Source organism: Sarcophilus harrisii, chromosome 2, assembly GCF_902635505.1.
Source record: "Sarcophilus harrisii chromosome 2, mSarHar1.11, whole genome shotgun sequence".
NCBI lineage: Eukaryota > Metazoa > Chordata > Mammalia > Dasyuromorphia > Dasyuridae > Sarcophilus > Sarcophilus harrisii.
This window is the reverse complement of record NC_045427.1, coordinates 464,412,934-464,426,570: the sequence shown is the minus strand read 5'-3', so window position 1 is coordinate 464,426,570 and position 13,637 is coordinate 464,412,934. Positions and strand designations below refer to the sequence as shown.

The 13,637-nt window shown below is 32.7% G+C and overlaps 1 pseudogene; it reads right to left on the bottom strand.

The window, feature by feature from the left end:
- Window positions 1-12,071: 12,071 nt before the first annotated feature.
- LOC100927469 lies at window positions 12,072-12,734 on the bottom strand (annotated as a pseudogene).
- Window positions 12,735-13,637: the final 903 nt, after the last annotated feature.

Genomic DNA, 13,637 nt, shown 5'->3' with positions numbered 1-13,637 from the left:
TTGAGGTAGTACTCTCATTGGTCAATAATACAACCCACACCAAGCCCCAGTTAGTCACTGTTTGAATCCTGATTGACTCAGAGTGAATGCAAACAGTAATCATTTCTGTTTTGGCCAAAAACCAATGGTTTTTCCCTCCCAGATTTATTATTTTAGTTTTTTTTTTTTTTTTTTGGCCAGGTGAAAGAGGCCATTCTTTGCCTCAGTTGTTGTTGCTCAGCTTTAAGCTTTACATGGATGCAGCCTCACAAACTGAGACCTGTTGAAGACTTCAGCTTAAAAAGGCCTCGGTCTCCCCCTGCATCAGGGCCATCTCCAGTCTTCCTGATCTCCATCTGGCCACTGGACCCACATGCTCTGGAGGGGAAGGTGAGGCAGGTGGCTTTGCACAACCTCTCTCACTTATCCAGTTCACTTTCATGTCATGGCATCACCTCTCTGATGTCAGGATCCTCTTCAAGAACCAAGGATAAGGGCAGCTGGGAGGTGCAGTGGATAGAGCACCAGCCCTGAAGTCAGGAGGACCTGAGTTCTAATATGACCTCAAACACTTAACACTTCCTAGCTGTGTGACCCTGGGCAAGTCACTTAATCCCAATTGACTCAGGAAAAAAAGAAAAAGAGAAAGAAAAAAAATGACAAACAAAAACAAAAAGAGGGCTCACCTGGGGAAAAAAAAAAAGCCTCAGAGTAATAAAAAATGCTCTGGGTGGGGACCTTGAAGCACTAACAAATAGGAAAAATTATTGCAAATCTAACTCCATAACAACTATAAGCAGCAATTCAAAAGAATACACACACACACACACACACACACACACACACACACACTCACACACACTTCAAAGGAATATATATATAAATATTACATTAATACTTAAAGGAAATAATGAAGAGGTTTTTTTGTTTGTTTGTTTTGATTTAAGCTCTGAAGGAAAAATATTGGAAAGCAAACATGTAGTTTAGAAAAGAAAGTGATAAACTTATCCAAGAAGTGAAATCTCTGAAAATCAGAATTTACTAAACAGAATTCAATGTCTTCATGACAATACAAGAAATAATAAAACAAAATAAAAGGCAGAAAAAAACAGAATAAAGCATAAGATTATATTATGTGTGTGTGCATGTGTGTGGATAAAATAGTTCTTGATAGTATACACATATAAACACACTCACCTGGAAAATAAATCAAAGAGAGATAATCTAAGAATCATTGGACTTCCTGAAAACCAAGATTTTTTTTTTAAAGCCTATATATTATATATCAAGAAATCAAAAATGAAAACTCTTCAGATGTATTAGAACCATAGACTAATATAAAGTTTTTTGGGGAAAAACCTAGCAATCATCTCTTTTAAAAATTGCAAAAGTCGCAAGAATATCGTAGCTAAAATTCAGAGTTCCCACATGAAAGAAAAAATCCTGGGGGCATCCAGAAAAAATTGAAATACAAAACTACTTGAGACTAGGAAACTTCTACTTAAAACTAAAGGAGATCTTAGAATAGAATAAGGCAAATGTGTGCTTACAAGCAAGAAGAACATGTCCTACCTGCAAAATGGTTTCTCACAAGTGAAAAATGAGCCTTTAATGGACAGAGGACTCTTGGTCCTCTATCCTTAATGCATAGAGTAACTCTAGTGAGATCAGATCTCAGTAGGAACTTTAAAATGCAAACAAAAAATAGCTTTATTTGAGCAATTAGGAGAAGCTGCATGATACTACTATATTGATAACATGAAAATGAGGATTAAATAACAAGAATCCTTTCAGAGTCTTAGTATCTTCAAGGGGTAATGAGAAAGTTAAATAAGAAAAACAGGTCTGGAGATGTGTTGGTTCTGTTCTGAGTTTTGAGTTAAAGAGCCAAAAGAAAAAGGTAAAAAGGGATATATAAGTGTTAAAAAGAGGAAAAAGGGAGTGAAACATTATTTCTCATGATTTTTGGAATGTGCAAAAACATAAAATATTATTTCATCATAAGAAATAATGAAAAGATGATTAGATGGTGTCACCTAATATGTAATGAGTGAGCAAAACCAAGACAATAATTTATATTAGATATTTTAGATAGAATTAGATAGATATATTAGATAGATTAGATAGAAAAATATATTATTTCTTTTTTTAAAATTTATTTTAAACTTAAAATAAGGAGGAAAATAAACATTGTTCATGTGCACAGCAGAACATGAGAGGATTTAAAATATAAAGCAATATATTTCCATTTCAAGGAAGCCTATATAATAAATAGTACACATTATAGTCAGAACTGTCCATCTTTTTTTTGCTTCCTCATAATTTTTTTATTTTTAGCTGTGTACTTTTTACTTAATTCCCCTTCTTTCTCTCCCCACCACCCAAGAAGGCTACAATTAAATGGGTGTGTGTGTATATATACATACACACAAAGAAATATACATATATTTATATACATGCATATAATTTGTCTATAATCATAAATATTTTCATACACATATATGTGAGACTGTATTATGCTTATTTCTATTTGTCCTATTTCTCTGAAGATGGATAACATTTTCTTTCATAAATCAAAGTCTTTCCATATTTTTCTAAATCCAACAGTTCATCATTTCTTACACCACAGCAATATTTCAATCTTATAACATATAGTTATTTTTAATAATTGAAAACAATGTTGATTAAGATGGCTAATATATAATGTAGTGTCTCTATTTTTCTCTTTTGATTAAATATGTTTTAGCTCTAATTTTGTCTGAGATCATGATTATTACTCCTGCATTTTTATGCAATAAATTCTACTTGATCTTTATTTTATGTTTGTGTGTATCTCATTTTTATAGCATTTTCTGAAAGAAACATATTGTTCAGTTCAAATTTTAATCAATGGGTGGATTCATGCAGTTACATTTTAAATTATACTTGCTTCCTATTTTCCTCACTATCCTCTCACCTATTCCTATTCCTCCTGACTCCTTTACTTCTATCTGCTACCTTGCCTTCCTATTACTTAATCTAATCTACCTCCAAAAATCCCTACTTTATCCTCTACCCCCATCCTATCCCCTTGTTTCTATGAATTTAGACTTAATCTCCTCCAAATGTATATGTTATTGTCTCTTTATAATCTACAATAAAAGAAAAGCATAATGATGGAATGGTGACACTGCTCCCTTTTTTAGAAATATTTTTTAAAGCATTTAAAAATTAGCCTAATCTGAAGCCATTAGATTAATATGAAAGAGAAATCCTATCAATTTGTCTTTAACTATTGTTTCTCTCTTTCTGAATAGATGAGAAAAGACTCTTGAAGGAATGGTGACCAGACTAGGACAAGATACCCTTCATTAATCCACTCATAAAAGGAAGTCTCTTTAATTAATTGGATTAATCCAATTAAAGGAAATTAAGACGCCTCACTCAGATTGAAAGGAACACTCTGAAGGAAGTCTTCAAAGAGAATGGGTAAAGATGACTCCAAGTATGTGCTGAAAATTAAGTGACTATTGTACTCTTTGATGAAGCAAAAAATTAACTGAATTATAATCTAAACTTTGGACCTTTAATCACTTTTAACTCTAAATATTTCTTGTATGAGAAGTCTATAAATTGAAACTTCAAAATAACTTATATTAGAGAGATATCTGAAGGGACTCCATCAGTTTGAATATTTTTTCTGTCTAAAATCAGAACAATGCTTATTTTTAATAATTGCTTTTTATTTTCAAAATACATGCAAAGACAGTTTTCAACATAAAACCTTGTGTTCCAAATTTTTTTCCCTCCTTTCTCCCCAGTCCCCTCCCCTAGACAGCAAGTAATCCAATGTAGGTTAAACATGTGCAATTCTTCTAAACATATTTCCACATTTATCATGATGCACAAGAAAAATCAGATCAAAAGGGAAAAAAATGGGACAGAAAAATCTCAAGCAAACAAATAACAACAACAACAACAAAGGTGAAAGTACTGTGTTGTGATCCACATTCAGTTCCCATGACCCTTTTTCTGGATGCAGATGGCTCTCTCCTTCACAAGTCTATTAGAATTGATCTGAATCACCTCATTGTTGAAAAGAGCCATGTTCCTCAGAATTGATCATCATGTCTTCCATTTCACTCAGTATCAGTTCATGTAAGTCTCTCCAGACATCTCTAAAATCATCCTCCTGATCATTTCTTACAGAACAATAATATTCCATAACATTCATATACCTTAACTCATTCAGCCATTCTCCAACTGATGGGCATCCATTCAATTTCCAGTTCCTGGTCACTACAAAAAGGGCTGCCACAAACATTTTTGCACATTGGGGTCCATTTCTCATTGTTTTTTCCCTTTTTGATTTGATTTTTTTGTGTAGCATGATAATTGTGGAATTATGTGTAGAAGAATTGCACATGTTTAATATATTGGATAACTTGCCATTTAGGGGAGGGGGTGGGAGGAAGAGGAGGAAAAAAAAATTGGAACACAAGGTTTTGCAAAAAGTGAATGTTGAAAATTATCTATGTATATTTTTAAAAATAAACAGTTTAATCAAAAATAATAATAATAAGTTAATAAATTTCTTTCTGGTAGAGTACAGTCTTAATCTTTTTTTTTTTTTTTTAAACAATAGGTTCCCAAGCCTGGAACAGCTATTAAGGCAAAGAAAGATGGGGAATCTGTAGGCTATATAAAGAATAACATGAATAAAGATAGAATTTATTTGATGAATTGAGAGAAAATGGGGTTGGCTCAGACATAGTGTTCACAGAATGGAATAATAAATGATAATTTGGGAAGGATAGGATGTTATCAGATTGTAGAGTGCCTAAAATAATAGGCAAAAGAGTCTGAATTTTAGTTAGCAGATAACAGGAAGACACAAAAGGCTTTTTGGATGAGAAGAATAACATGACCAGATCCATGCAATACAAACATTATTCTGGCAGCAATAAGAAAGGCAGATTGGGAAGATCCAAGACTAAAAGTGGGAAGATCTGTTCCAAGAGCCAAAATGTTGGAGTAAGCAGTAAAATTGCCATAATTTTTCCATATTCACTCTGGCCAAGAGACCCCCAGAGGCCAGATCTACCTGATTTGACATAGGCCTAGGTGCCTAAGCAAATAGACAGCCACCATCACAGGCCTGTGCCAAGTGCTTCAGCATACTCCTGGGCAAACAAGCAGCTTTCAGCAGTCAGAACATCAAAACTCAGAAACACCCTCAGCACCACTAGAACCCTGGCTCAGCCCCAGGTAAGCTTCTATGGCTCCAGAAGCACCAGCAAACTCTCTCATCACTGTACCCCCCCCCCCCCCCCCCCAGCACAGCACTAGGTACAAGGATCCTGACAGGGCAACATCAGAGCAGCGCCAGTAAACAGTCAGGATCTGGAGCCTTTGGCACGGAGTCGTGAGATTGTGCCCCCTTCTACTCCAGGAGCAGAGTTCAAATTTAGAACAAAGGAAAAAAGCTAAAAGAGATGAGCAAACAACAACAATAAAAGGAATCTGATCATAAAAAGTTATTATGGTGACAGAGATCAGGACTCAAATTCAAAAGAATAGAATAGTATCAAAAGGCCTATGAGCAAATCTCCAAAGAAAAAAGGGAAGTAGTCTCAAAACCATAAAGAACTTATAAAAGAGTTCAAAAAAGCTCAAAAATTATATTAATTATAAGAGAGGTAGAAGAAAAATTGGAGGAGAAAATGAGAATGATGAAAGACAATTGTTAAAGAAAGAAAAAGAAGGAAAGAAAGAAAAAAAGAAAAGAAAAAGGAGTCATTAGGTTGTAAAAAAAGAAAACATCTCCTTAAAGAGTACAACTAGCCAAATGGAAAAGAAAATGTAAACGCTAATTAAGGAAAAATACAACTTAAAAGTCAGAATTGAGCAAGCCAATAACTCTACGAGACATGAAGAATCAATCAAATTCAAAAGAATAAAAAAGCAGAAGAAAATGTACAATATCTCATGAGAGAAACAATTGACCTGGAAAATAGATCCAGGAGAAATAATATCAAAATCATAGGACTATCTTAAAGTCATTATTAAAAGGATGATCTGGACAGCATCTTTTTTTTTTAATTATAGCTTTTTATTTTTAAAATATATGCATAGGGGTAACTAGGTGGCACAGTGGATAGAGCACCAGCTCTGAAATCAGGAGGACCTGAATTCAAATCTGGTCTCAGACCCGTAACACTTCCTTAGTTGTGTGGCCTGGGCAAGTCAGTTAACTCCAATTGCCTCAGCAAAAATAAAAACAAAAACAAAATGCATAGATAATTTTGCAAAACCTTGTGTTCCAAGTTTTTTTTCTCTCTCTTCCCACCACCTCTTCCTCTAGATAGCAAGTAATCCAATATATGTTAAACATGTGCAGTTCTTCTATACATATTTCCACAATTGTCATGCTGTACAAGAAAAATCATTTTAAAAAGGAAAAAAATGAGAAAGAAAACAAAATGCAAACAAATAAAAAACAAAAAAAGTGAAAATACTATGTTGTAATCCACATTCAGTCCCCATAATTCTCTTTCTGAGTGTAGATGGCTCTCTTAGAAGCAGAGAGCAAATCAGGTATTGAAAAAATCCACCAATCACCTCAAGAAAAAGATTCCAAGATAAAAATACAAGGAAAGTTATAGCTGAATTTCAGAACCATCAGGTCAAAGGAAAAAATATTACAAGTGACAAGAAAGAAACAATTCAAATATTGAGAAGCCACAATCAATATTACACAGAACTTAGCAGCTGCAACATTAAAAGATCAAGGGGTCATGGACGATGATATTCCAGAGGGCAAAGAAGTTAGCACTACAACCAAGAATCACTTATCTGGCAAAATTAAGAATAATATATCAAGGGAAAAATATGATCATTCAGTGAAATCAAGCCTTCATGAGAAGACCATAATTAAACCAAAAATTTGATTTACAATATCAAGACCCATGAAAACCTTAAACAGGTAAAAAGGAAAAAAAGGAAATATTAGGGATTCAATAATTTTTTTTTTGACTGAGATTTAATTTATTTAGCCCCACATTGTTAATCTTCAAAATAGTAGTCTTTTTTATTATACACATCACAATGTGGTTTTTTTTTTAATTTAATAGCCTTTTATTTACAGGATATATGCATGGGTAACTTTATAGCATTAACAATTGCCAAACCTCTTGTTCCAATTTTTCACCTCTTACCCCCCACCCCCTCGCCCAGATGGCAGGATGACCAGTAGATGTTAAGTACATTAAAATATAAATTAGATACACAATAAGTATGCATGACCAAAACGTTATTTTGCTGTACAAAAAGAATCAGACACTGAAATATTGTACAATTAGCTTGTGAAGGAAATCAAAAATGCAGGTGGGCATAAATATAGGGATTGGGAATTCAACGTAATGGTTTTTAGTCATCTCCCAGAGTTCTTTCTCTGGGCATAGCTGGTTCAGTTCATTCCTGCTCCATTGGAAATGATTTGGTTGATCTCGTTGCTGAGGGCTGACGATGGCCAGGTCCATCAGAACTGGTCATCATATAGTATTGTTGTTGAAGTATATAATGATCTCCTGGTCCTGCTCATTTCACTCAGCATCAGTTCGTGTAAGTCTCTCCAGGCCTTTCTGAAATCAAGGGATTCAATAAATTAAAGGGAATTCAGCTTACACGTCTAGTGAGAGAATAATACTTGTAATTCTTAAAAATTATTATACTGAACAGAAAGGAATATACCTTTTTCTCAGAAGCATCTGGTACCTACACAAAAATTGATCATATAGAAAAGTAGATATATTAAATATGTTCTTTTGAGATAATAATGCAAAAGTACATTCAACAAAGGGCAGAACAAAGATTAATTAAAAATTAATTGGAAATTAAGTTATCTAATTCTAAATAGTAAGTCAATCAAAGAACAAAGAAAAGAAATAATGAATAATTTCATTAAAGAGAATGACAATAATGAGATGACTTACCAAAATTTATGGGATGTAACCAAAACAGTACTTGGGAAATTTCTTTCTTCAAATTCTTACATCAACAAAATGGAAGAAGAACAGATCAATGAATTGGGCAGGCAACTTAAAAAAAAAAAAAAACTAGAAAAAGAACAAACTAAAAATTCCCAACTAAGCACTAAATTAGAAATCCTGAAAATCTAAGGTAAGATTAATAATATTGAAAGTAAAAAACAAACAGACTATAGAGCTAATAAATAAATCTAGGAGCTGTTGTTTTTTTTTTTTTTTTTTTTTTTTTTTTTTAGAGACTAGTCATTGATTAGTTTGATTTAAAAAAAAAAAAAGAAAAAGAAAGAAAACCAAATATCCAGCATCAAAAATAAAAAGGATGAAATTGTCACCAATGAAGAAGAAATTAAATAATCATTCAGAAATATTTTTCCCAATTATATTCCCCCACAATCGGATAATCTGAGTGAAATTGAATATTTACTAAAATATGAAATACCTAGATTAACAAATCATAAAATAGAATACCTAGATAATCCCATCTTATAAGAATAAATTAAACAAACCATTAAGGAATTTCTCAAGGAAAAATCTCCAGGACCAGATATGTTCACAAGTGAATTCTACCAAACATTTAAAGAACAATTAATTCCAATACTACCTAACCTATTTGGAAAAATAGCTGAAGTCCTACCAAACTCCTTTTATAACACAAATATGATGCTGATACCTAAACCAGGAAGACCTAAAACAGAGAAAGAAAATTACAGATCAAAAATTTCTCTAATTAATATTAATGCAAAAATTTTGAACAAAATATTAGCAAATTGATTACAGCAATATATCTCAAGTGTTATACACTATGACCATGTGGATGCATACCAGGAATGCAAGGTTGTTTCAATATTAGGAAAATTATCAACATAATTGACCAATAATAAAAGTAACAAAAATCATATGATTATCTCAATAGAAAAAGCTTTTGAGAAAATAGAATATCTAATCCTATTAAAATCACTAGATAGCATAGAAATAAAGAGAGCATTCCTTAAGATGATAAGCAATGTTTATTTAAGACTATCAGTAGGTAATATCTGTAATAGCAATAAGTTAGAAGCGTTCCCCAAATCAGGCATAAAGCAAGAATGCACATAATCCCACTATTTATTCATTATAGTGTTAGAAATAATGAGTTATAGCAATAGAAGAAAAAGAAATTAAGTAATTCAAATAGGCAATGGGAAAACAAAACTATCACCCTTTCCAGATGATGATATAATGTTATTCTTAGAGAATCCAGAGAAACAATTAAAAAAATATATTTGAAATAATTAACAATATTAGCAAAGTAGTAGGATGTAAAAAAATCATCAATTTCTTTATATAACTAACGAAGCCCAGCAGCAAGAGAAAGAGGAATTCCATCTAAAATAACCATAAACAATATAAAATACTTAGAAGTACAAACAATATAAACAAGCAATGTAAAATACTTAAGAGAGCAATCTAGAAACTATATGAACATAATTATAAAACACTTTTCACACAAAGTCAAATCTAAACAATTGGAAAAATATCAATTGCTCAGAGAGAGGCTGAGCCAAAATAATAAAAATAGCAATTCCTTTCTAAACTAATATATTTATTCAATGCCATGCCAATCAAATACCAAATAATTATTTTATAGAATAGGATAAATAAAATATTAGAAATAGAATAAAAAACAAAACTCATCTAGAAGAACAAAAAGTCAAGAATAACAAGGAAATTAATGAAAAAAAATACAAAGGAAGGTGATCTGGTAGTATCAGATCTCAAACTATATTATAAAGCAGTAATCATCAAAACTACCTGGTACTGGCTAAGAAATAAAGTGCTAAATCAGTGGATTAGATTAAGTACACAAGATATAGTAGTCAATGACCATAATAACCTATTTTTTGATAAACCCAAAGACCCCATGTTTTAGGATAAAAAAGTCACTCTTTGACAAAAACTGCTGAGAAAAAAATGGAAAAGAATAGGACACAAACTAAATATAGACCAACATCTCACACTGTATAACAAGATAAGGTCAAAATAGGTTCTTGATTTAGACACAAAGGATGATACAATAAGCAAATTAGAAAAATAAGAAATAGTTTTCCTCTCAGATTTATGAGGAGGAAAAGAATTTACAATCAAATAAGACATAGAGAATATTATGAGATATAAAATAATTTTGATTATATTAAATTTAAAAACCTTTATATAAACAAAACTAATGCAACCAAGATTAGAAGGAAAGTAGAAAGCTGGGAAACAATCTTTATAGAAAGTGTCTCTATCAGAGACAAGCTTCATTTCTCAAATATATAAAGAACTGAGTCAAACTTATAAGATTACAGCCATTCCTCAATTGATAAATGGTCAAAGGATATGAACAGTTTTTAGATAGCACATTTATAAAACCTATATCAAATTGCTTATCATTTTCAGAAGAGGGGAGGAGACTTGGCAGTGGCAATGACATAATGTACTATTTCAGATTACAATTCATTTACTTAAAACTCTATGGTGAAAATCTTGCCCATATTAATCTTTGGTCCAGTAGTTTCAATGGATATAGAAATATGCAATTTGAATTATACTCATATTCTTTTTTAAAGTTTTATAAAGGTTTTATTAGAGAGCTGGCATTTGGTATGTAGAATTTTTAAAGTGGTTTTCTTGATGTGTCATTGGTGTGTTTTTGACACATTTTTCTTGGTGTGTAATTGACACATTGAATTTTGATGTGTTTTCTTGACATGTCATTTGTGTGTCATTGGCATGTTGGATTTTGACAGGTTTTCTCAATGTGTCTTTGTCATGCCATTGGCATGTAGAATTTGGTGTGGTTTTATTGGTGTGTTAAATTTTTCACATGTCAAATTTTTCGTGGTTTTTTTTTTTTGGTGTGTAATCATTGGCTGTTGAGCTTTTTTTTTTTTTTTTTTGAGGCAATTGGGGTTAAGTGACTAGCCCAGGATCACACAGCTAAGAAGTGTTAAGTGTCTGAGGTCAAATTTGAACTCAAGTCCTCCTGACTTCAGGGCTGGTGCTCTATCCACTACTCCTCCTAGCTGTCCCATCCTGTTGAGGTTTTTATGTGGTTTTTCTTGGCATGTTATTGGCATGACATTGGCATGTCAAATTTTGGTGTGGTTTTCTTGATGTGTCATTGGTATATTGAATTTTTGACATAGATTTTCTTGACATGTAATTGGTGGGTCATTCGTAGAATTGCATTCATATTCAATGCAAGTGTCAATTAATCATAATAGATGAGTAGGTTGGATTTTTTTTTTTTAACAAATAAGCTCAGCATCTTGTTGACTCATAAAGAAGTTGCTAACTATGTCTTATATTATGTTAATAAATAAAAAGACTTCTCTTGAAAATAAAAATCAAAGGATCTTATGGCCTGATTGAAACAAATTCAGCTACTCACAACATACTGAATTAAAACTTCTCATCTACAAAAATCTCAAGAATGCAGTTGGGAGACAAATACTGTTCAGTTGCATGGTAGCATCTATGGTAATTTTAAAATGGGTATGAATCCTTATCAAAGACCTTTGTCAAGGAAATTAGGAGATTAAGACAAAGTTTGCTACTTGCTATTCATAAAGGACTACTGTTTCTCCCCAAAATCCATGACTCCTAGAAAATAAACTATGCCTCAATTATTGCTTATTTAAAATTACATTTTTTACAAGCTATTTAGTACCTGACACAGAGAAGCAATCATAAGTAATTTGTTTGTGAGAATCATTTAACATGAAATTATACAAATAAAATTGTATAAACATAAATCCATATTTATCATAATACAAATGTCAAAGGAGAAGGGAAGAAAAACTAAAACAAGAAAACTAAATATGCAGCTATGTACAATTGGATACAGTTGTGTCATGTACACTAAAAGTCTTTTAGAAAATAATCACCTCAAATCAAGAGACCACTTTCTAATCATTGTCATCATCATACTTAGCATCTGCACCTATTTTCTTTATGTCCTATTTTAATATGACTGGTAATTGTTTTGGTGATAACCATCTCACTTTGTTAACTTCAACCACAATCCCTGGCCTCCCTTTCTCCCTAGCTGCAGCATCCTTCCCCTTTCTGTTGTTGCTATTGCTGCTTATATACCTCTTTGGGCTGCACAATTTTAATATCACATTTCCTATAACCGACCTGATGATATCTATATTCTAATCATTTCTTTACTGGTTCTTCATCTGTATTACGTAGTAAAACAAGTCCTCTTCTTTCATTTGTTTTTGTGTTCATAGGGAAGTTCAGTGTTTTCTATCTCTCCAAAATACTCTTTGATTTGCTGTTCTTCAGTTGTAGCTGGACTCAGTCCATCAACAAATACTTTTTTGGTGGGGAATGCCTTTCCCTTTAAAGCTCTAGCCCTTTGGGATTTTATCAACTTGCTATTCAGCTTGTGTTCTTTATGTTCCAAGACCTTATCAACATTAGCAGCATCTTTGAAAAACACCAATCTGAGTCCCCTCGATTTTTGTGTCCAGATCTGTTTTAATTGTTCAGTCTGCAACCTCTCCAAATGAGATAGGTATTCAGTGAAATCTTGCTTGCTTGTATCCCAGCCTAGGCCTCCAATAAACATTGTACCATCATCCTGCTTGTTCTTGCTCACATTGATTTTGGAGCCCTTGGCCACCTCCTCCATGTTACTGTACTCATGCACATCTTCCATGGCAGTGGGGTTGGGGCTGTCGGACTAGGACAGGTGGCTTGAAGAGTCACAGCTGCAGAGCATGTTATGGAGCTGGATTTGAAATGGTAGCAAAAAGGAGGTTTTTCTTTATATTGAGCCAAAATTTATTTCCATATAGAATCATAGAATTTCAGTGTTGGACAGGGTCTCATTGGCCATTTACTCCAACTCATACTCAGAAAAGGCATATCAATACAAAACTACAAAACATCTAGAAAATGTTCATTCAGATTTTACTCAAAGACTTAATCAGGGAGAATCTACTACTTCTTCAAGCAGCCCATTCTATTTTTGGAAAGCTATAATGATTAAAAAGTTTTTCCTTATATCAAATCTAAATTTACTGCTTTCCAACTTCTTCAATTTATTCTGCCAAAGTGCAACTAAATGGAGCAATTCTAATCCTTATTCCATGTGACAGGCTTTCAAGTACTTAAAGAAGCTATAATTTCTACTCTGATCCTTGTCTTTTCAGAGTAAGCCTCAAGTTCTTTTAATTGGTTCTCATACAATATATACTAAAGGACCTTCACTCTCCTTTGGATGCTCTCTGGACTATTGATACCCTTTTTAAAAAGTGAAGCATGGAACTGAGCATAATACTCTATCTAGCACAATACCCTAACCATAGTACAATACAATAGGTCTATAAATTCCTTTTATTCCTGGAAGTGATGCTTCTCTTTTTTTTTTTTTTTTTTTTTTTTTTTTTTTTATTAAATAACTTTTTATTGACAGAACCCATGCCAGGGTAATTTTTTACAACATTATCCCTTGCACTCACTTCTGTTCCGATTTTTCCCCTCCCTCCCTCCACCCTCTCCCCAAAGATGGCAAGCAGTCCTATACATGTTAAATAGATTACAGTAGATCTTGGATATGATATATGTGTGCAGAACCGAACAGTTTTCTTGTTGCTC